The following is a 21,775-nucleotide window of genomic DNA, read 5'->3' as shown; positions in this document are numbered from 1 at the left end:
TGCTTTATGGTCCAACTGTCACATCTATACGTGACCACTGGAAAACCCATAGCCTTGACCAGACGGACCTTTGTTGACAAAGTAGTGTCTCTGCTTTTTAATATGCTATCTAGGTTGGTCATAACTTTCCTTCCAAGGAGTAAGTGTCTTTTAATTTCATGGCTGCAATCACCATCTGCAGTGATTTTGGAGCCCCCAAAAATAGTCAGTCCCCATCTATTTGCCATGAAGTGATGGAACTGGATGCCGTGATCTTAGTTTCTGAATGTTGAGCTTTAAGACAACTTTTTCACTCTCCTCTTTCACTTTCATCAAGAGGCTCTTTAGTTCTTCTTCACTTTCTGCCATAAGGATGGTGTCATCTGCATATCTGAGGTTATTGATATTTCTCCCAGCAGTCTTCATTCCAGCTTGTGCTTCCTCCAGCCCAGCATTTCTCATGATGTACTCTGCATATAAGCTAAATAAGCAGAGTGACAATATACAGCCTAGACATACTCCTTTTCCTATTTGGACGAGTCTATTGCTCCATGTCCAGTTCTAACTCTTGCTTCCTGACCTGCATACAGGTTTCTCAAGAGGCAGGTCAGATGGTCTGGTATTCCCATCTCTTTAAGAATTTTCCACAGTTTATTGTGATCCACACAGTCAAAGGCTTTGGCGTAGTCAGTAAAGCAGAAATAGATGTTTTCCTGGAACTCGCTTGCTTTTTTGATGATCCAGTGGATGTTGGCAATTTGATCTCTGGTTCCTCTGACTTTTCTAAAACCAGCTTGAACATCTGGAAGTTCATGGTTCATGTATTGCTGAAGCCTGGCTTGGAGGATTTTGAGCATTACTTACTAGCGTGTGAGATGACTGCAACTGTGTGGTAGTTTGAGCATTCTTTGGCATTGCCTTTCTTTAGGATTGGAATGAAAACTGATCTTTTCCAGTCCTGTGGTCACTGCTGAGTTTTCCAAATTTGCTGGCATATTGAGTGCAGCACTTTCACAGCATCATCTTTTAACAGTGCAGTTTTGGAGTGGTGAGTGGCCAAGAGGAGATACCCCACGTCCAAGGTAAGAGAAACCCCAGTAAGATGGTAGGCACTGAGAGAGGGCATCAGAGGGCAGACAGACTGAAACCACGATCACAGAAAACTAGCCAATCTGATCACAGGACCACAGCCTTGTCTAACTCAGTGAAACTAAGCCATGCCGTGTAGAGCCACCCAAGGCGGACGGGTCATGGTGGAGAGGTCTGACAAAACGTGGTCCACTGGAGAAGGGAACGGCAAACCACTTCAGTATTCTTGCCTTGAGAACCCCATGAACAATATGAAAAGGCAAAAAGATAGGACACTGAAAGATGAACTCCCCAGGTCGGTAGGTGCCCAATATGCTACTGGAGATCAGTGGAGAAATAACTCCAGAAAGAATGAAGGGATGGAGCCAAAGCAAAAACATCACCCAATTGTGGATGTGACTGGTGATAGAAGCAAGGTCCGATGCTGTAAAGAGCAACATTGCATGGGAACCTGGAATGTTAGGTCCATGAATCAAGGCAAATTAGAAGTGGTCAAACCAGAGATGCAAGAGTGAACATCAACATTTTAGGAATCAGTGAACTAAATAGACTGGAATGGGTGATTTTCCCTCAGATGACCATTATATCTACTACTGTGGGCAAGAATCCCTTAGAAAAAATGGAGTAGCCATCACAGTCAACAAAAGGGTCCGAAATGCAGTGCTTGGATGCAATCTCAAAAACGACAGAATGATCTCTGTTCGTTTCCAAGGCAAACCATTCAATATCATGGTAATCCAAATCTATGCCTTGACCAGTAACACTGAAGAAGCTGAAGTTGAACGATTCTATTTTGTAGAAATACATCCTCTCAAATCAGATTACATATATGATTTACTTTCATGTTCTTCTTAGTCTAATAACTTTCCCAGAGAAAAGGTATATTTCTATTATCCTGTAACATCTCTCTAGCTCTAAGAGCTCTGAGATCTGAAAGTCAAAATTTGTCAAAGATTTAGCAGGTCACTTCAAATTACACAGACACCTAAGATGGGTCTATAATATGCAAAATTCTACTGATGGAAATTTAGCTCGCATATTTTATAATATATTTCTACTTAAGAGAAAAACCACTGAGGTAAACATTATTTAAAGGCACTAAGCTCCATAGAGGCCAAGCATCTTGTTTGCTAAATAAGCTTAAAAAGCAAAGATTTGAACTGGGTTTTCTTTCTTGAAATCAGGTGCTTTTAGCATATAGTGGAAAGTTTGCAAATACATTTGTTCATCAATGCAAAATAAAATTTGGAGGAGCAGGGAATTCCAAATGCTTCTCAATGCCTCCTGCTCCCCCCACTCACGGTTTAAGCTGCTGTTTCTGCCTCGTAAACTCTAATAAGCCTCTTTTATTGGACTTGCACTACCCCCCGATTTTGATTCTTTTTGATTCTTTTTATAACTTTTTTCACTGTCCTATGAAAAATGAAGAATGTTATCTAAGTTTGGTGCTTTTTTCCCTTTCTTTTTAGATAGGCATTATAGTTTTTAAAAAGGCTTCTTTTAGAACTTACAAGCACCAGAGAGAAGGGAAGTATACCTTGAAAGCTAATGATGTGATTCTATACTCAATCTATGATTCTCTCCTATGACTATGGGAAAAAAAAAAATCCATCTAGAATGGCATTAACCTTTAGGAAATTGGCAGATTCCCAAGAGTGGATAATGCCTGGAAGCTGGAGGTATTGAGGGTTGTGTTAAGGAGGCAAGGTCATAAAAGGTCAGTAACTAAGTTTCTGGCAATACTGGGGCATGCAAAGCTGTGGACCACACACAACCTGTGCTGTTACTGATGAATGAGATTCCTGAGCTCGCACTCTGAAATAGCTTAATTCCTACTATCTGTCCCATGCCCCAAGTGCTGGTCATAAGCCCACTGGCTTGGCTTTTGCTCATAGACTAAGTATTAGATAAGTAAGCTCTCAGATAGGAAAGAAAGCCCAATGCGCTCCCTGCAAGAGGGATTCATCAGTGTAGACAGGAAATGCTCTGGATGAAGATTAAACTCTAAAATGATTTAAAGAAATATGTGGGGAGCTGGTAAAATAAGAAAGATGAAGATAGAGAAAACTGAAATAAAACAGATGCACGGATATGAACATACATAAATAACTTCCTGTTTAACTCTAATATAGAACCTATATCTTGTTACTCGATTTATAAAATTTTCAAGTTTAAAGCTGATACAACCTTTCCAGTCCCATGGAATGGTTGTTTATGAAAATATTTTCAGAGGTGTTTACAAAGATGCACTTTAAGGAAATACTTCCTATTTGAAGTATTTGTACATCATCCTATTGTACCTGTGAAGTCATATATTCCTGGGGTGGGGGGGAGGAAGGATTAAGACCTGTAGAAAAGATGAAGGGACCAGATTACACCCTGAAATGCAATTCACAGAGCATGATGCAAAATCTCTAGCCAACTCTGAAAACCACACTCTTGAACAAATTTTGCTTTGCTAGATCTTTCCCTTTTCTCTCAATACATCCATATACTTATTATGTGTGTGTGTATGTGTCTGATAAAAAAGGCCAAAATTCTCAAAACAGGCCTATTTCTGCACTTGAACAACAGTCAGCTTAACTACCTTCCCAGAGAAAATGAAGAGCACAATTTCACTTCCAAAACTTTAAAAAAGAACTGCTATGTGGCACAGCTCGAGAACCAAACCTCTTAGGCTTTCATGCTTTCTCTGGTGGAACTTTCTGAAACAGTGCCAAGAATCGTTTGATCACTTAAACCAGAGCTGATGAGTTAGAAGCAGCTGGAGAATATGAATCAGTGGTCATTTCTCTGTTACATTTTTTTTTTTCAGATAATTACCTAGAGAACCAAGTAACTTGATCAAAAAGGAATTCTGGAAATAAAATTAGGAGGCAGAAAACCTGGAGTTCTGAATTAAGATTAAACTGTTTTAACTTCAATTGTTCTCTAGTTTCTTCTAATAGTTTTGCTTTCTCAGTCCTCTTATGAGATTCTGGAGAATAAGGAACCAACCACACTTTTTATCTATCTCCCTAAGAACCTAACAAGAGGATGGTCAAATAGCAGTTGTTCGAAACATATTTATTCATTGAGTGTAATTATAAGCTCAAATAATGAAATGTTTCCTTCTTATTCTCCCACTATAATCAGGTTTGCGCTAGAAATTGTAGAAAGAGCACAAAATGACTACTAGAAGTTCAAATGCAATGTGTCAAAAAGGCTAAAGAGAAATTTCACGGGGTAGAGTAAATGGCAGAAGTGGAAATAAGTATGTGGAACACATCAATCCTAACACTGACGTCACACACATTCTTTGCATCATTTCTTATTTTTTACCTAATTTAACTTATCACATTCATGAGTGTTCACTAGTAGACTATATATGATTTTAAACGGAAATAAATATCTCCTATAATCACACCACTCAGTGTTGATTTTTGATCCCAGACTTTTCTTTATAACCCCAAAGCCTGTCATATGAACACGGACTCTGCCTTGACATCATGCTGTATGTTCAATTTTTACCCCACTCTTAAACATGTCAATCGGAGACTAAGACACGAGAAAGACAAGTGTCGAGAGGAAAAGAAAGTGGGTACGGAGAAAAAAGGACAAAAGATAAATAAATTGCCAAAGCATTCAGCAATTTCTTAGCCATGGTAAGGAGTGTGTATTTATTCTAAGTATGATAAGAATTCAGTGTAGGAGTAATAAGAGATCTGCATTTTGGAACTTCGGGTTCACTGACTAAGATAAAGCCTCTGACTGTGTGGGTCACAGCAAACTATGGAAAATTCTTAAAGAGATGAGAATACCAGACCCCCGGACCTGCCTCTTGAGAAGCCTGTGTGCAGGTCAGAAGGAACAGTTAGAAAACTGGACATGGAACAACTGACTGGTTCAAAATTGGGAAAGGAGTACAGCAAGGCTGTATATTGTCACCCTGCTTCTTTAACTTATACGCAGACCGCATTATGTGAAATGCAGGGCTAACTGAGTCACAAGCTGGAATCAAGACTGCTGGGAGAAATAACAACCTCAGATATAAGCAGATGATATCACTCTAATGGCAGAAAGTGAAGAGGAACTGAAGAGCATCTTGATGAGGGTGAAAGACTGAAAAGGCTGGCTTAAAACTGAATATTCAAAAAAACGAAGATCACAACATCTGGTCCCATTGTGTCATGGCACGTAGAAAGGAAAAAAACATGGATACAGTGACAGATTTTATTTTCTTGGGCTCCAAAATCACTGCAGAGAGTGACTTCAACCATAAAATTAAAAGACACTTGCTCCTTGGAAAAGCTGTGACAAACCTAGATAGTGTGTTAAAAAGGAAAGACATCACTTTGCTGACAAAGGTTGATAGAGTCAAAACTATGGATTTTCCAGTAGTCAGGGATGGATGTGAAAGCTGGACCATAAAATAGGCAAAAAGTCAAAAAATTGATGCTTTCAAATTGTAGTGCTGGAGAAGATTCTTTAGAGTCCCTTGAACATCAAGGAGATCAAACCAGTCAATCCTAAAGGAAATCAACCCTGAATATTCATTTAAAGGACTGATGCTGAAGCTGAAGCTCTAACACTTTGGCCACCTGATGCAAAGAGCCAGTTCATTGGAAAAGACCCTGATGGTGGGAAAGATAGAAGGCAAGAGGAGAAGGGGGGTGGCAGAGGATGAGATAGTAAGATAGTATCACCTACTTAACAGACATAGATCTGAGCAAATTCCAGGAGACAGTGAAGGACAGAGGAACCTCGCATTCTGCAGTCCATGGGGTCATGAAGAGTCAGACACTACTTAGCGACTGAACATCAAATCTGGAAGCAATGGGGTGAGGAGTGGACAGGAAAGAAGCAAAACTAAAGGCAGGGATGTGTGTTAAGAAACTGGTTAAATTACGCAGGCAGGTACTGTGGTGGTCTGAATGAGGATGGGGCTAGTAAACAGAAGGAGCCGTGGATTGATTTCAGAGATGCAATGAGAAGTGAGATCAACCAGACTTTATATCAGGGTAACAGATGGCAAGATAGGGAAAGAGGGGGTTTTACCATAAATCCTGAGGAGTATTTTTTTTAATGGCAAGTTTTAATAATTATAAACAAATGCATTTCTTTATACAGGTTGCACTTACACATGTATTGCTGAACAACACAGTTTAAATTTGCCAGCTTCTGAATTTTATATAAGTGGAATACTCTTCTATGGCTTGCTCCCTTCTCTCAGGATCTTACGTCTGATATTCACCTGGGTACTTGTGTTTAACTCAAGATTATACAGTTGTATGTTGAGTGAGTGTACCAAAATTAATTGATCTTTTTTACTCACTTGTATTTCAGGAAAAATAACATTAAGTATTCCCTCATGTTATTAAAAATGTAAGTGAACATAATCTTCTTAATGGCTGAAAGTTGTCATTTTTGGGAATTGGAAAACTAAGGAACAGGGGAGTTAAGCAACCTGCACAAAGTCACCTGACTTCTCTCCTACACGAGAGGGCCAGTCAATCCAGGCCAGCTTCTCTACTGACGCTCTTCCTGTTCTCTGCCTTTCCATTCCCATCTCCTTGCTCCAAGTCCTTCTTCCTTATTTTGTGACCATGTTGTTCCTTCTGTCAGTGGCTTCCTCCTTTCACGCCTCCTCAAAGCCTGACCACCTTTTAATATCTGGCTCATGTCTCCTCCCCTCCATACAGTCTTACTGGACAATTTACTGGACTAAAACATTCATCCGTTCATTCAATTTATTCAATAATTACTTAACACCCAGGGTGCATCAGGTATTGCCTTGAGCACTGGGATAGAAAGGGGAATGAAACAGACAAGGCTTCTACTCTCAGAGGAAGAACAGGAGATAAACAAGTTAAAAAATGAAAAACTAATTTGTCAGTGAAAACACATTATGAAAACAAGGCAATTTCTGTACTATTTCTGCTTGGCTTTCTGCCAACTTGCTATAACATTGTGAGTTACTGAAGGAATGGACTCCATCTTTCACCTAAAGCCTGGCATACAATAGGTACTTGAGTGATCAGTGACTCAACACGTGTGCAAATGAAGAGCATGGATGACTAGATGGAATGATAGATGAATGGACAGACAGCTGAACCAGCAACTGCCTCAAACTGGGACCAAACCCCTTAGTCTCTAAGTTTTGCCTCCCCCAAACAGACTGAGAGACAAGTCTGGAGTCTGCACATCTGTACCTGTCTGGCCTGCCCAGTAAGGTGAAAAGGAATCGAGACGGGGCAGCCACCACCAGTGAAGGCATGATCCCCACTATTTCTATCCTCTTATCCAACGCCCGTTTCCCGCAGTCATGCTCCCTCCTTGACGCAAGCAAGCAACGGTCCCCACGCAGGCTTCAATAAGTAACAGGAGATTAAAGACTGAAAAACTTCGTAACACAAGCTTAACCAATTCTTTAGGAATTGTGAAAATAGAAATTTCTAGCTTAGATTATCTAGAACTGCAAGAAGTTCCGTATCACTCTAACATAGGATTAAATTCTCAAAAGCTTACCAAAACTAATTTCATTTCTCTTTAAAAAAAAAAAATACTTATTTATTTTGTTGCCCTGACTCTTTTAATTGTGGCCCAAGAACTCTTTTTTTAGCTGTGGCATGCAAACTCTTCAGGTGTGGCATGTGGGATTTAATTTCCCAACATGGGAAATCAAGCCAAAGCCCCCTGCAGTGGGGCACAGAATTTTAGCACAGAAGTCCCTCATTTCTCTTTAAAAATGTTACGTTTTCAAAATATTCTGAAGTGGTGGAATATATTTTTAAATTTAAGCAAGATAAAATGGCAAAGCCCTCAACAGTGTGGAATCGCTTGCTTATTACATCCTTGGACACAATAAGCACAGATCACAATCAAGGATACCGTTTCTCAAACTTACTTAGCCTTGACAAAAAAATAAATAAATCTACAGACAACTCTGTGGACCCCTGTTTAAGGAACATGGTCTTAATAGTTCAACATTCACTTTAGGTGAACATTTTTGTCAAACACTGTGACTAAGGACAAAAACCCAACAGTAACGCTCAGTTATAAGTTATCTAATCAGGACACCCGAAATGTGTTTCTTTTATTTCTTTCGTATTTATCAGCTAAATGAAACATTAAAAATTTTTTTTTTCCCGTCAAGAAATAGCTAACCGCTAATGATATGAGACATGCGAAGAGTTGACTCATTGGAAAAGACCCTGATGCTGGGAGGGATTGGGGGCAGGAGGAGAAGGGGACGACAGAGGATGAGATGGCTAGATGGCATCACCGACTCGATGGGCATGAGTCTGAGTAAACTCCGGGAGTTGGTGATGGACAGGGAGGCCTGGCGTGCTGCAGTTCATGGGGTCGCAGAGTCGGACACCACTGAGCGACTGAACTGAACTGAACTGAATGATATGTCCATTACTTGACTCAAGTTTAAGAAATCCAGATCTAAAAAAAACACAAGGGTATCTCTTCAAAAGTGAATTCACACTTATTTATGGTATGGGCGTATATAAGAACAACAAACTGAATATTTTAATTGAAGTTCATTCCTGATAAACACTCAAACGCGCTGCTGCTGCTGCTAAGTCACTTCAGTCGTGTCCGACTCTGTGCGACCCCATAGACAGTAACCCACCAGGCTCCCCCGTCCCTGGGATTCTCCAGGCAAGAACACTGGAGTGGGTTGCCATTTCCTTCTCCAATGCATGAAAGTGAAAAGTGAAAGAAGTCACTCAGTCGTGTCCAACTCTTAGTGACCCCATGGACTGCAGCCCACCAGGCTCCTCCGTCCATGGGATTTTCCAGGCAAGAGTACTGGAGTGGGGTGCCATTGCCTTCTCCAATTCAAATGCTAGTGACTTTTAAAACATGAAAATTTTATATTTCTCTGCCCATCAGTCATAGTTCTCTGATGAACAAAGAGTTAATATACATAAATAAACTCTTTAAAACAGAAGTTTATTTATTTTAGATATTTACGATAACCATGTGGATACATTATCTTGGCCAAATAATTATCCTCTATTTACTTGATATTAACTTCTGATTTTGCATTGGGGTTTCTTAAAATGAGAACACTTAACTAAAACTATATGAAAGACCATCCAAAAATATATCTGAAAGTTGATTTTTATTGTTAATTAATAACAATGTCCAAAAATTATAAATAAAGTGTAACCCTAACCAACAAGAGTTAATGCAGACTGAAATCTGAAGATTCTGGAACCTCTTAGTTTAGGGGTTACTGACCTCTTTAGTGAAATAAACATAATATAACCATAAATATCTTTTTTCTTGCATCTCCCTATTATATATAGTAACAATTAAAATAAATCTACTTTTTAGTTATCCAGAGAGTCTTAAATATATAAAACACAGATTTCCTGTTCAGAAACGATTTTTCTTATTATTTCAAGTGCCTCATGCCAATTTAGCTTCACTAAAAATTATAAACCTCAATAAAATATTATCCAAAGAAATTAAAGAACTATAAAAAAATAAATAGGATTGTATTTTTGTGGTACGGAGTTAGCTAAAAGCCACCCAGTTGGGAAAGAAAGGCTTCTTATAAACATCATAATTACAAAAACTAAATAATATTTAAATTGTACTTGCTTTCATATATATACTATCAGTCTTTGAAGAAGCTATTTTTTTCTACTTGGAAATGAAGGTATCTCCTTTTAGCATAAAGAACCAACCTCTTCCCAATCCCATCTCTAGGTATTACTACTCTTTCTCCTTCCTTTCCAAGTAACACTTATCAAAACACTTGTCAACAGCAACTATCAGCTTTTTCTCCCTTCCTACTTGCTTCTCAATCCACTGCTATATGGCGATCGCCCTCTCCAATTCTCAAAACTGACTCTCCTTAAGATCAGCAACAGTCTGAACCCGCTAAATGCAGGAGTGGCTTACTCCACATCTTATTGTTCCTCTAACTGAGGTAGGGACCTGACACTCTCCCGGTTTCCTCAGGCTCTATACTGCTTCATGACATCCGTGTGCCCCTCTCAGGCCTCGTTCCTAAACCTTCCCCTGCATTTCTGTCTCCCAAAAGGCTGACAATTCTTAGGATTTCAACTGAAACGTCACATCCTCAAAGCAGCCTGCTCTGCTTCTGTAGCTTTGGTCAGCTACCCAGCTATAATTTTCTTACTAACCCATTCTTTTACTCTTAAACTTTTATGACTACTTGAACTAAAATCACTGTGTAAGTAATAATTTGGTGTTAGTCGCCCTCGCTTCAAGGTAAGGTAGGGGCTGTGATCCCTAGGGGCCAGCACCAGCCTTCTACACGTGGACATTTAAAGGAAGGAAGGGGGAAACGGATGGAAGAAGAGACGAGCTTCACCAATTAAGGTGATAACTATTAATTTTGATTCTAAGTGGTAAACAAACAACAAAAAAGCACTGTTTCAATAATTTGATAAAAACAAACTAACTGGAAAATTAGTTGAAACTCAGACAAATAATATTAGAGATACCACGTATACTTTGAAGTACACTTTGTCCTTAAGATTAAAATGACTGGCAACAACTACCAACAATAATCCTTTTTTTTTTTTTTAAAGTTTCAGAAATCAAAACTAAACACTGTTTTGCAGAATCATTAATCCTCTCAGGCTCAGTAGAAACTGGGCTATTATGAAGAAAACCATACTAGAATATAAACATACTGGAATAAATATTTCTTAAACCTGAATTAACATTTAAAAACTACTCTCAATGACTCAGTTTATTCTTAAAAAGATAAACTAAGTATTAATTACTACAAATATCTAGATCCTGTGCTGTTGATAAGGTGTAAATCATTCCTGTTCTGTTTCTTCATTCATAAAAAGCAGGTGAACAGCTGATCTACAAGTTCCTTTCCAACCCTTCTAAGAGTTGGGAGTTACCCCAAGAAACCCAACACAGTAACACGACGGTTAATCTGAAAGTCTGCCTCAGAGTCTCTTTTAACTATTCAAAATACAAAAGATTAAAAGGCTTAAAAAAAACAATCAAAACCCCTCTGAATAGCAAGATTTGTTTTTATTATTACCCAACAAGTTACATGCACTTAAGGCAGGCCTTTAAACTTCACAACAGCTTGATTTTTATTTTGATCACTGTTGCAATATGCTTCATTATCTACCAGCAAACCATATAACAATGCTACTAACAGACTTGAGAAGAGTCAGAAAGGGAATGAGATAAGAAAAATAGTACAGAAAAAAATGGTACAAAAAAAATAAAGCACAGATGATTCTCTAAAGATCAGCAATGTACATACACACAGTGCTTTTAGTGAAGCAAAGAGCGGAACACACCTTCATTAACTTATAGAATGGTCATTTCAAATATTTCAAATCCTAAAAGCTGATGCTGTGAAAGTGCTGCATTCATTATGCCAGCAAATCTGATAAACTCAGCAGTGGCCACAGGACTGGAAAAGGTCAGTTTTCATTCCAGTTCCAAAGAAAAGCAATGCCAAAGAATGCTCAAACTACCACACATTTGCACTCATCTCACATGCTAGCAAATTAATGCTTAAGATTCTCCAAGCCAGGCTTCAACAGTACATGAACCATGAACTTCCAGATGTTCAAGTTGGATTTAGGAAAGGCAGAGGAACCAGATATCAAATTGCCAACATCCGTTGGATCATCAGAAAAGAGAGTTCCAGAAAAACAACTACTTCTGCTTTATTTACTACACCAAAGCTTTTGATTGTGTGGATCACAACAAACTGTGGAAAATTCTTCAAGAAATGGGAATACCAGACCATCTGACCTGCCTTCTGAGAAATCTGTATGCAGGTCAAGAAGCCACAGTTAGAACTGGACATGGAACAACAGGCTGGTTCCAAACAGGAAAAGGAGTACGTCAAGGCTGTATATTGTCACCCTGCCTATTTAACTTATATGCAGAGTACATCATGAGAAACGCTGGGCTGAATGAAGCACAAGCTGGAATCAAGACTGCCGGAAGAAATATTGATAACCTACAGATATACAGATGATACTTTAGTTCTTCGCAGAAAGTGAAGAACTAAAGAGCCTCTTGATGAAAGTGAAAGAGGAGAGTGAAAAAGTTGGCTTAAGGCTCAACATTCAGGAAACTAAGATCATGGCATCCCATCCCATCACTTCGTCCCATCACTTCATAGCAAATAGATAGGGAAACAATGGAAACAGTGAGAGACTTTATTTTGGGGGGCTCCAAAATCACTGTATATGATACTGCAGCCATGAAATTAAAAGACGCTTGCTCCTTGGAAGAAAAGTTATGACCAACCTAGAGAGCATATTAAAAAGCAGAGACACTACTTTGTCAACAAAGGTCTGTCTAGTCAAAGCTATGGTTTTTCCAGTAGTCATGTATGGATGTGAGAGTTGGACCATAAAGCAAGCTGAGTGCTGAAGAACTGATGTTTTTGAACTGTGGTGTTAGAAAAGACTCTTGAGAGTCCGGTGGACTGCAAGGAGATCTAACTAGTCCATCCTAAAGGAAATCAGTCTTGAATATCATTGGAATGACTGATGCTGAAGCTGAAACTTCAATACTTTGGTCACCTGATGTGAAGAACTGACTCATTGGGAAAGACCCTGATGCTAGAAATGATTGAAGGCAGGAGGAGAAGGGGATGACAGAGGATGAGATGGTTGGATGGCATCACTGACTGGATAGACATGAGTTTGAGCAAGCTTTGGGAGTTGGTAATAGATAGGGAAGCCTGGCGTGCTGAAGTCCATGAGGTCACAAAAAAGAAACGACTGAGCAACTGAACTGAACTGAGAGAATGCTCATATATATCCATACCTTATACTAAAATGAACATTATAAAATAAATGTTTTGTAAATGTGACTATACGTGTGGTAACACTGTATACAAATTATAAGAAACTAAATTCTGTTTAAAATTATTTTAATGATAGTAATGATAATTATAAACTATCATTCTTTCCTAAAAATATCAGACTACTGGTTAAGAGGACATAGTACAGGAATCGTTATCGTCTGAGACATCGGGGAAGCCCTAATTGAGAACTAGAATTCATAAATTCTGTAACTTCAGCTCTGTGGCTGACCCATCGTATTCTTTATGTAAAACTCAAATTCAAGTTTTCTTATCTTAAATCCCTGTTTGCAAAGTAAAAGAAACAGCCAAATCAAGGATATTAATTACCAAGGAAGCATGCAATGTATAAAAACTAAACAACATCAGCCCATGACCACAGCAGAGAAGACTAATTCGCAAACCACTAATTACAATTTGGCCTATCATTTCATCCTCAACTCTACTTTTTAAAAATCTCTGCTTAATTCCACAATTATTACCTGTCTAGTATGTACAAAGAACTATTAGGCCATACAAGACAGAAGAATGAAAAAAATATGGTCCCTTTACACTTGGTAGGAGCAGGACACAAATACAGGATCACAGAAGGGGAATTCCCAAATTTAGGTGTCCGGAGACTGGCCTATACCCTCTAAAAAGATACAGCATAAATGGTGAAACAACTATTCCTTTCCAAAATGTGGGGGAAAGGTCTAAGTTTCTCTTTTATCCATCCAACACTTCAGGACATAAGTGTGATCACTCTCTAAATGTTCAATAAGTGAAAATATGATTAAAGGTATTTTAAGGCAAAACTAGCAGCTTCTATAAAAAATTAGCTTCGTTTAAATTTGCTCCTTGTTAAATATAGATTGTTCTTTAAGCAAAATTCATTCAAGAATTCACTTATGAATAACAATTTAAAAGGTTAGGAACAGAGGAGGTATCAGGTAGACTTGAGGTCTTCCATATTCAAACATTTATTTGCGTAATTACAGAAGAGTAAAATCATGAAATTAAGCATCTCTTATTAAAAATACTGACTGTTTGTTGTTGTTGTTTAGTTACTAAGTCCTCTTCGAGTCTTTTTCGACCCCATGGACTGTAGCCAGCCAAAGCCCTCTGTCCATGCCAGGCAAGAATACTGGAGAAGGTTGCCGTTTCTTTCTCTATTTTAATATTTTGAGATCATAGAATTTTTTTTTTCCTGATAGCATATCTATATATCAGTCACATTCTTGGTAAATGCTTAACTATTCAATTAACGTTTAGAGAGACTGATGTCAAAAGATAATGTTCCTTTATTAATTGAATCCCACATGGAAATCTTACTTTTGACTCTTCAGTAAAATAAAAGAGATTGTTAATACACATTACCCTATGAACATGATGATATAAGATAACAATACTGAACATTCAAAGAAATAGCAAGGATGACAATGTTGGAGGAAACAGTGAGAATAATAAAGAAAAAATTAACAGGAAAAAACTTGGATTTAAGATTTATCTTCTGTCTAAAATGCTAGCACAACAGAAGCTATGTCTTTAAAAATCAGATAAACAGCTAACATAAATGCCTGGTAAGCCAAGCTATCTTTTCATTTTTAAAAAAGTATGATGTGTAGCGTCTATTTTTATTACATTAATCTTTCATAATTTCCTCTATCTGAAATTAAACTCTTTAATATCAAGTGATTAAAATGAAGTAGACCTAATTAAATACCTATATAATGCCATAAGTAACTCAAACTTTACATAAAAGATTATTGGCTTTTTACAATCTCCAGCATCGATTTACAATGAGCTTCTCCCATACAATCCAAAGTTACTTGGGGTTAAGAAAAATCCACTGTTATAAATATGTAATTATATTACATAATTAATAGAAATACCCCCAGAACATGCCAAATCATATTCTTAAAACGAGACTTAAAAAAAATTCTATAGAAGATGATAGTAAAACAATCATTTACTATAAGCCCTTTCTGAATGTCCCCACAGGATACTGAGAAGTACAGAAAAGAGGGATACAGCTTGACTTCCGACTAAAAGCCGCTGCGCAAGCCGGGCAGGAACAAACTATAAACCATGAGGACTAAACTCCTTTAATTTCTTCTCTCTGGTCATAAAAGAGGCACCCTCAACATAGGTTAAGTGTCTATGTAAAAAGAAGCGTAAAGAAATCTGTTGGGGTGGGAGGGGCTGCAAGGCATCCATCAACATTTGTTTGAAAAGACCTGCCAGGCTCTCAGGAGTTACACTTAAATAATGTGACCCTTCTAGACAGGACAATAAGGAGACAGATTAGCCCCTTCAAGGGGTGATTCATCCTCGGACACATGGTGAGAGCCGAGCCAATATAAAGCCTGGATCCTGCACGTTTGCTTAGGCATCTGGGCAGCTCTGTCTGCGGCCCCGAAACTAGACTAGGGGGCAATAAGGCACCTAACAGTCCCTGGAGGTTCCCGGGGAGACTCCGGACTGGACTGAGGGGTAAGATGGAGGGCTCTTCCAGGCCGACCCTCGTCCAACCGCATCTTCTCTCTTCCTCTTGCCGGAGCGGAGGGCAGTTGCCAGCCCAAGATCTGCAGGGTGCTTGCCCCCTTCACCACATCTATCGTCTGCCTGAGAGTTTTGAATGTAACTCTTAAACATTAAGTAGTCTCATGGAACAGCGAAAAGCAGATTTTAAAAGGAAAGTGGCCCGCCTCAGAGCTCCAGAGGGAACCCGATGTGAAAGTGAGAAAAGAATGCATTCTGCACAGGCAACTCTTTCTCCGCGTGTGTAACCCTCCCCGGCTTTCTCACGGGTTCCTGCACCGACGCGCACCCACAGACTCTGGCAGGCGGCCCTTCAGGGCCCAGAGGGTCACCGCGTCAGACAGGAGAGCTCTGGGGTGGGGGGCAGTATTTAAAGCCCCTCCTTTTAGGATCTCAAGAGCCTAGAGATTAACCCACCCCATCAGGTAGCCTCCTCCTGCAGGCGCGTCTTCCACTCTCGCAGAGCCACTCCCCTCTCCTGCGTTGCGGGCCGGGACGACGCCGGGAGCCGCGGGCGGCCCGCACGCCCCGAGGCCCGAGGCCCGAGGCGCAGGAGGGGCTCCTGCCCTCTGCTCCGGAGGAGCCCCGGGCCGGCCTCCCCGCGGAGGAAGCACCTCCCCGCGGGCGCGGCAGCTGTGCTTCTGCCTCCTTCCTGCAGATGGAGGCAGGCGGGGAACGCGCCGCTCTGAGGCCGAGAGCCTCTCTGCTCTCAGCAGCCCACGGACGGGGCGACGAAGCCGCCGAACGCCCGGGTGCTGCGGGCGGAGGAGGAAGGCGGCGAACGCGCAGGGGCCGGCCGCTGTTTTCTCAACACACTCAAATTCTAGCCTGTACGTGATATTTCGGGTACACACAGAACCTGCCGAGAAATCGGTTTCCAGTAAGTTTACCCGTGGACAAATGAAGTTTAAACCCCACCCTCTCTTCCAGAATCAAGTCTGCGTCCCCACCGGCTAGAAGGCAGGGTGGTAAAATGTCCTCTCCCGAATGCATTTATATTCAAGTTGCTTTCCCTCTGGAGCGCCTCGCTGTTGCCTGGAAACAGGAAACCTTCCCACCTACATGCTTCCTGATTCCTCTCCCCCTTCTCCCACAGTGAATGTACCTGGCCATGCTTCTAGATACTGTTTATCTTAAAGAAGAGCCGAGTCTTTCAAATAGAGGCAGTGACAGATATTTTGCCATTCACTAGCCAAACAAATAAGTACTGAACACTTGAATTACTCAGACAGGAAAAGAACAAAAGGCACTTCATTTAGTAGCATTTAAAAACGGTGAATGTTAAATACAGATTTATTTAAAAGTCTTGTCCAATAAAAACAAAAGTTACCCTGAGCTTTTTTTTTTTTTACCTACCACTTTGTCTTAATGATGTTCTCTTTGAAATCCTATGTTCCTGGGGGTAAGGGGCAACACCATCTCTTTTAACAGCCCCTATGCTTGACCGATCAGTCACCCTGGCACATCAACACCCGCATCATACCAGCGGCTAAGCCCTCAGGGAGTTTCCTTATCTATCCTTCATTCATTTGATCTTTCCACTCCTTCTGCTACCACTGAACTTTCACCATGAATTGATTTTCACTGAAGATTATTATTGCAGCAATAACTGCTACTGCTATTACCATCAATTACTTAGAGAATACCATATGCCAAGAAAGCATTTATGTTTTACCTCACTATTTCTCTCCAAAGTCAGTGAAACATGTACTATTATTATCCAACTTTAAAGATGAGGAAACTGAGATTTACAGAGTTTAAGTAACTTGTCTAGAGTCATACACCCTTAAAGTAAGCCTCAAATTCCTCTCTCAGGAAGACAGAAGTAGGACGTCTTTATCTACCAATCCTTCCTCTGTTCCTACTAGTTTTTGTTGGAAAATATCATTTTGATAAATTGTAAAAAACTTAAAATGTTCATTTACTTTTTCGCTAGGTGAAATCACGTTGTGCTTCACATACACCAACAGTACCACACAATGCTTTACTTCCTCCCTACAGGTGTGAGAGACATCCTTTTTAGTATTTTAATTAATGGGATTTATGTCAACAAATTTTACATGCCTTTCAGAGCTGAAGTAAAATAATCAGTATCTTATGATTCAGTGTTCATAATGAGCTTTGAAAAGTGACAGTGAAAGTCCCTCAGTCATGTCCAACTCTTCGATCCCATGGAATATACAGTCCATGGAATTTTCCAGGCCAGAATACTGGAGTGGGTAGCCTTTCCCTTCTCCAGGGGATCTTCCCAACCCAGGGATCTAACCCAGATCTCCCACATTGTGGGCATATTCTTTACCAGCTGAGCCACAAGGGAAGCCCATAAAGAGCTTTAAGAGAATAAACAAGTCATAAGATAAGTTTTGGTTGGTCCCTTGAAACAAACAGACAAGACCCTAATAATAAAACAAAATTCAGAGGGTAAAAAGAACTAGATGCATAGATAGGTAAGTAGGTACATCAAACCTCAGAATGTTGACCTGTAACTAAAGGAAAACCAAAAACTAGAAACTGCCTCTTAAGTTAGTGAATTAATGAGGCCAATAAAGTTGAAATTATAAACTGCTATTGAGAATTTCCAGATAACATACCCTTAGGTTTTTTTTTAAAAAGTCAGTTGTTTATTCAACAAAATATGGGTAGTGTTTGATTCATAACTTTGGGGCTTCCCTGAAACTCAGATGGTAAAGAATCTGCCTGCAATGCAGGAGACCTGGGTTCGATCCCTGGGTCAGGAAGATCCCCTGGAAGAGGAAATGGCAACCCACTCCAGTATTCTTACCTGGAGAATCCCATGGACAGAGGAGCCTGGCAGGCTCCAGTTCATGGGGTCAGAGAGAGTCGGACACGGCTGGGTGACTATGAGATTAACACTGCTACTTGATTCTTAAGTGTATGGAAGAAATCACTTAAGTATAAGCCAACAAAACCATAAAAGAGCCGTTTAATTCTAAGCAAACACCGTAGGCAGGACTGAATTCCAGCTGAAGCATTATGACTTGCCAGCTACCTCAACTTCAGCACACCCCTCAAATTGCCTGAGCCTCAGTTTCCCCACATCTACAAAGATAACAATGGCAACCCTGAGTCTACTATAGGCTGTTCTGAAAATCAAATGAAAATATGAATGAGATCAAAAAATATAGTTAGTTTTTCTGAACTATGTATCTATTAGCTTTCATCACATTTTAAATGCTCAAACATCCAATAGAAAGATTTGAAGTCAGCACTTCTCTAATTTCTGGCATACAAGCTTCATTATTCTACATTTAGAAAACTTGCTTTTTCATTTATATCAACTTTGGAGATACTATGTTACTCAAGGACTACATGCCTATTAAAATTATTTAAATTAGACAGAATTACCCGGTGAGATCAGTACAATGACCAAGTTCCGTGTCCGCAGTATTAAAGATATGATAGTTACTTATGAAATTTTCAGCCATGGAAATTGTATTTACCTAAAGACAAAACCAGAAAGTTAAGAGAAATGGGCAAATGATGCAGTATTTCTATAAAAATGAGCATTATAACTAACATAAACCAGCATGGTGTTTGTTCAGAATACAGATATCTACATTCATCAGATGGTCAGTGTAGACAACACTGGCGGCAACTTTGCCAAAAACTGAAATATTTGTGAGTCAACAGGTTTGGGGTGTTTCTTTTCCTAAATGAAACCCTATGTCACTCCTTGCAAAATATAATCCCAAACATCTTATTCACCACGAGAGTGATAAAATCAAGGAAATCTTGGAAAACCAAACTGTTCAGGAATACTGGCAACAGAATGAGAGAACAGGATGCCAAATAAATCCGAATTGATATTAAATATTTTTAAAATTTAGTACAGTGCATAATTTGGTACCCAACTAAATATCTATGTCTTTATAAAGTGGTGGGGGGAGGAAGACGGAGGGCAACTGAGGGTGCTACTATTTTTTATTCACGTTGTTTATTTAGACAACTGAAGAGGGGAGAAAATTCTTTACAAGAAACTTTATCAAGTTCACTGAGACAAAAATGTTTTTAGGCCTAGATTATACAGCTAATGGTCCTGGTTTTCCCACTAGAGTTTACAAGGATAGAAACTGTATGTCTAACTGCCAGCATCTCTGCGGATTTATGTCATTCTTTGGTTATAATATACTTTTCATTTATCCTTCTCTATTTTTAAGTCTGAGACCATTCTAACAGTGGTCAGATACTTGGGCTGTTAAAACCTATTTGGATATATGGACCACAGCAACTGCTACAGCACCTCTCCAACCAGAAGTCCACTTGAGTTGGTTTACACTGCCCTCTACAGCCTTGACTCATTCTTTCTGAAAAATAAATCTGTCTTTTTGAGATACGGAAGGACAATAGAACAAGGGGCCAAGAGATATTTTTTTTTAATTAATTTTTTTATTAGGGTATAGTTGCTTTATAATGTTGTGAAGAGAGATTCTTAAGCATTCAGTTTTCATCTCTGAATCACACTAATAATGTTGACTTGAGAACTGAACTTTTAAATACTGTCACACATCTTTTTACCCATTTTTATTCATTAAGCTCCCAATGAGGAATTTTCTTTATTTCAACAAGTAATTTCTGTAGGCTTATTATTATGTACGATATTGTGCTGAGTGTTAGAATAACCAAAATATATATGGTGTGATCCTTTATTCTTCATAATTTCCAAAGAGCAGCCTAAGTTTTAACAGATGATTATTAAAGACACATATGTATTTGAAATGACATTTCTTGAAAGATCAATCTAAAGATGCTGTATTACAAAGAAGAGTGAAATAACCTATACTCAATTACAACTTAATATAATGTTATCTTGGGAGTAAAAGAATGCTGGGTTTGAATCTGGAGTCCTCTACTAGGACTATGTGATCATGGATAAGTTACTTAACTCTCTAGATCTCAATTTTCTCATTTATAAAACAGGGACGTTTGTAATTCCTACCACCAGTTTTTGGCAAGAGTAAGTGATATATCCTTGAAACCATACTGCCTTATCATAATGAGTGTTCAATCAATGATAGCTATTAAGTTATTTTTATTACCCACATGTATTTTTCCAAACCAAAAGTGGGGACAGATAAGCTGAAAAAATGTTAGTGTATTTATGAAGAAAATCAGAGAGATTTCAAATTAGGACTGTCCCAGAAAACCAAAACTGTGTGTTTCCTCTTTAATCTACTGAAAAGTTAATAAAACTGTAGCTATGTTAAATCTATAGCTTCATTTTTAAAGCCTATATAATATTTTCACAAATATATTTATTATTTGTAGCTCAAGAAATTTTGAGTTTATACAAAGATATCACATGATGTAATAAATCTTCAAGAAGAATGCTTCTTAATCTCCATAAGAAATAACATATTTGTCTTTTTTGTTGTTGTTTAGATTTGATCTATGTACACTATTAAAGAAACAAAATCGTCAAACACTGAAAACAGCTGCAAATGTAGGCTAGTTATTGTGAAGATGACCTCATTCCTATAATAAGGCTATGAGATTGAATAGAATCTTTTAATTGTTTTTATTTGGCCAATCTTTCAATAACAAAATTGGGATAATATTAAAAATTAGAATAGGAGTTGCATGGGCTTTCCCAGTGGCTCAGCGGTAAAGAATCTGCCTACAATGCAGGAGATCCCTGGGTTGGAAAGATTCAATCCCTGGGTTGGAAAGATTCCCTGGAAGAGGAAATGGCGACCCACTCAAGTACTCTTCCCTAGGAAGTCCCATGGATAGAACTTGGAGGGCTACAATCCGTCCACAGGGTTACAAAGAGTCAAACACTACAGAGCGATGGAGCACACATATGAGTTGCATATTTACTCAAAATTTTAAAATAAACCAAAAAGAATATGAATTGGTATGTTGTGGGAAACTTAAAGGCACTGACTTCTTTCCAATTCAGAATTAACAGTGTGACTCATTTAATAACATCACTTAAGGAATTTTTGTTGTTTTATATTCTATACAATGGGCCTCTTAATATAAATCATATTTCCCCCAAAATTTAGCTTTCCTACTCATACTTCAGTAAATATAATCGTTTATCTCAATGGTTGATCATTTAAATGTTACTTTGAAAAATCGCTCTGTTTACACATTTGTTCATTCATTCATTCAGAGTTCAGTCATTAAAACACTCATATGGTTATACATATTGATGGCAGTTTTAACTTTTTTTAAAAAAAGAATTTGTAAACATTATTAATGATCAGAAGATTACAAAGAAAGGACGTTGAGACATTGAGAGTTTACTTGTCAACATGTGAAAATCTCCAATCCATTTCAGGCATGTTTGGCTTTTCTGAAGAGCAACAATCTCAGTAAACTAGCCCATTG

The 21,775-nt window shown here is 38.8% G+C and overlaps 1 protein-coding gene across 10 annotated transcripts in view; it reads right to left on the bottom strand.

Annotated features, from left to right (window-relative positions):
- BBX (BBX high mobility group box domain containing) overlaps positions 1–21,775 on the bottom strand; it is a 299,562-nt gene that overhangs the window by 228,995 nt on the left and 48,792 nt on the right. The window contains exon 1 of one of the 10 annotated variants that reach the window (XM_043448962.1): positions 15,839–15,980. The exons of the other annotated variants lie outside the window; for them this stretch is intronic. The gene's annotated coding sequence lies outside the window, so the exon portion shown is untranslated. Of the gene's footprint in view, positions 1–15,838; positions 15,981–21,775 lie in introns of those variants that run through there. 10 annotated transcript variants of the gene reach the window in all.

The sequence above is a fragment of the Cervus canadensis genome, chromosome 27 (genome assembly GCF_019320065.1).
Source record: "Cervus canadensis isolate Bull #8, Minnesota chromosome 27, ASM1932006v1, whole genome shotgun sequence".
NCBI classification, from domain to species: Eukaryota; Metazoa; Chordata; class Mammalia; order Artiodactyla; family Cervidae; genus Cervus; species Cervus canadensis.
Note: the sequence above shows the minus strand (reverse complement) of the source record. Positions and strands in the feature narration are given on the sequence as shown.